Source organism: Octopus bimaculoides, chromosome 27 (assembly GCF_001194135.2).
Source record: "Octopus bimaculoides isolate UCB-OBI-ISO-001 chromosome 27, ASM119413v2, whole genome shotgun sequence".
Lineage (NCBI taxonomy): Eukaryota > Metazoa > Mollusca > Cephalopoda > Octopoda > Octopodidae > Octopus > Octopus bimaculoides.
In genome coordinates, this window is record NC_069007.1 from 16,486,046 (window position 1) to 16,489,389 (window position 3,344).

The window sequence follows — 3,344 nt, forward strand, 5'->3', positions numbered from 1 at the left end:
CTCCACCACCACCACCAACACCACCACCGTCAACGCCACCAGCGCCGACACCGCCGCTCCCACTCCTATCACCACCGCCACCCCTATTACTACTATCATCACCACAACCGCCACCACCACCATTGTCGCTACCAACAGCACCAATTGGCTATCGGTTGTTGAAAAGTTCGCAGCATGTTTATAAATTTCGGTTTTATACAAAGTCTAAGAATTTGAATAACAATTCAAGGTTGTTGTTGTTTTCCTTTTTTCTTTTTGTCCTTTTTTTGTTAAATTCTCACTAGAGCCAGAGCAGAAAGTTTTTGCTTGGGTGGAGAATCTCTGGGTGTTTCGGAACCAATCAGGAGCTTTTAGGTGGCTAAACGATCTACTTGAAAAAATAATCTGTCAATTTTGTTCCTGACAAACCACACCCTGGCGTCTTACAAAAGAAAAAAACTGTAAAATGAAGAGCAAGGCGTGGTTGAATCGAAGTGTTCCGAGTCCAGAACTTTCTGCTGGATTACAAGGAGAAAGGGTGGTAGTCATGGCTACTCCCAGTAGAGTGTAGCTGTACAGGAATCCCTGTACAGGAATCCCTGTACAGTCAATATGGAGAATGTTTACAGCCATTAGAATATGAGGAAAAGAGCGAAAGATAGGTATGCGCAGGATGAGAGAGGCAATAGAAATACTCTCTTGCCGGTTACGGAGCAAGAGAAAGGAGTTAAACTGAGAGCCAGGAGGTAAAGATGAGCAATGAGTGAGTTGATCACTTCTGCTGATTCACCAATAGGAGTGTGTTACGGTTCAGGGTCGAATCACCCGAGTGGACAAATTTAAGTACCTCGGGGCCATATTAACAAGTGATGATTAAGGCAGGAGGTTGAATTAGATCCTAGAATTCAACATTTGGTCCTCAGAAGAGGAGAGGATGGTTAAGAAAAGTCAAACTTGTTATTTTCAATTTGGTTTTCAAGCCTATTCCCAACTATTCTTTTATTCTTTTACTTGTTTCAGTCATTAGACTGCGGCCATGCTGGGGCACCAACTTCAATTTTTTTTTTCTTTAGTCAAATGAATCGACCCGCCAGGGCTAATTTTTTAAAAACCTGGTGTTTATTCTATCGGTCTGTTTTGCCAAACCACTAAGATACGGGGATGCAAAGACACCAACACCGGTTGTCAACGGATGTTGGGAGGACAAACAGACACACACACACACATAGATAGATAGATAGATAAATAGATAGATACATACATACATACATACATACATACATACATACATATATATATATATATATACATCCTAGTCCGGTAAAGTATTCATGGAATTGTTTGCCAGTTTATAGAATGGGAATTCACGGTACTTATGCATGTATATATATTTAACCTAATTCTGGACTTATTTAACTGGAACTATCCAAACATTAGTATTCAATTTACGTGAGTAGAAGCTTTTTTTTAATCAAGTTTTATCCTGAAACTCACCGGTTACTTTTGATTTAAAGTGAAAGAGAAGAGAAACTGAAAGATGTATGAACGTGTATATGAAATGTACGTTGGTGTGTGTGCGTGTGTGAGAGAGAGAGAGGGAGAGAGAGGGAGAGAGAGAGGGGGAGAGAGAGAGGGAAAGAGAGAGGGGAGAGAGAAAGAGAGAGAGGGAGAGATAGAAAGAGAGAGGGAGAGAGAGAAAAAGAGAGGGGAGAGAAAGAGAGAGAGGGAGAGAAAGAGAGAGAGAAAGAGAGAGAGAGAAAGAGAGAGAGAGAAAGAGAGAGAGAAAGAGAGAGAGAAAGAGAGAGAGAAAGAGAGAGAGGGGGAGAGAGAAAGAAAGAGAGAAAGAGAGAGAGGGAGAGGGAGAGACCGAGAGAGAGAGAGAGAAAGAGGGAGAGAGAGAAAGAGAGAGAGAAAGAGAGAGAGAAAGAGAGAGAGAAAGAGAAAGAGTGTGTGAGTGAGTGAACATGTGTGTTCTCATGTATGTGTAAGTGGCAAACTCTCTCTCCCCCTCTCTCTCTTTCTCTCTCTCACACACACACACACACACACACATGTCCATTTTATATACACGTTCATACATCTTTCACTTTCTCCTCTCACTTAAAAAAAACAAAAGTAAATAAATAAATAAAAATTTTACGGAAATTAACGAACTCCGAATGACGATGAAGTCACATTCGGTTAAAAATATTTTTAAATGATTAAAATATTGTGTACGTCAAAAAGTCAACGATTTCTCTCTTAGAGAGCGCGAAGACAATGTGTGTGTATATGTAACAGATAGCGAACGTGTGTTTAAGTTGATTGACACGCCATGACATTCATTATATATATATGTATTTTGTATGAGTGTATGCGTTGCAAGTGTGTTGACGTCATGGAAGCCATGTAAATTTTTCATCAAGAAATATAGCAATGTCTTTAATCTTTTAAACAGAGATCCAAATGTCTCAAAACATTGTACTGCATTGCCGAAGGTAAGTATGAAAATAAATATGTAAAAGATAATAAAGATGAAATATACTATTTCTGAGATATTCCAATAACACACAGTTTTAGTATTATCAAGATATAAAGATTCAGTAGGGTTTATAATACCACTTGTTAAAATCATAGCCAATGCTCCAAAAACCACCATAAAACTTACGATAAAGATACACACAAGCAATGCAATGAATGTATGAGAAATAGGCTTACCTTTGCGTTAAGTAAGTAATATATATTCCAATATCAATTGATTTCATGCTTTGCATGATAAAAATACTCCGAGATCTTCAGTTTAAAATGACATTTTAACATCCATTACTAAAATATTCACTATATTAGCTCGAGTGCGTTCCCTACTTTAAACGTCCCGCTCGGCTTAAAAGAACACTATCGTGAACGAGAACAAAATTTGAATATAGAAGTATTATAGTCGTTATTAATAGTATTAATAAGGTAATAATAAGGTGGCCAGCAAGTTCACAGCGTTGCAGGCACAATATAAGGTAAATTTAGATTCAATAGAGCATATAATACCATTTGCTAAAATCAGAGGCAATGCTCCAAAAACCACCATAAACTCACGATAGGGATACACACAAGCAATGCAATATATATATATATATATATATATATATATATAAGGTTGAGGAGGGTATTGGATTTAACCAAACCCCGGGGGATACAGGTAATACCGAGTAAGTGCTGTATACCGATTAGTTTGCCCCAGTCGTTGCATGAACAGGATTGGGTATTGTAAGTCGTGTATTAGCGTGTGTATATGTAAATATATAAAAACAAAAGGATAAAGAGAGCAAAGGTAAGGTTGAACCTTACCTTTGCTCTCTTTATCCTTTTGTTTTTATATATTTACATATATA

General features: G+C 37.9%; 1 long non-coding RNA gene across 1 annotated transcript in view; it reads left to right on the forward strand.

The window, feature by feature from the left end:
* The first annotated feature begins 2,369 nt into the window (after nucleotides 1-2,369).
* The window catches only part of LOC128250987 (uncharacterized), a 9,662-nt gene continuing 8,687 nt past the window's right edge, over nucleotides 2,370-3,344 (forward strand). The window contains exon 1 of the long non-coding RNA XR_008266895.1: nucleotides 2,370-2,456. This is a non-coding gene — a long non-coding RNA (uncharacterized LOC128250987). The remainder of the gene's footprint in view (nucleotides 2,457-3,344) is intronic.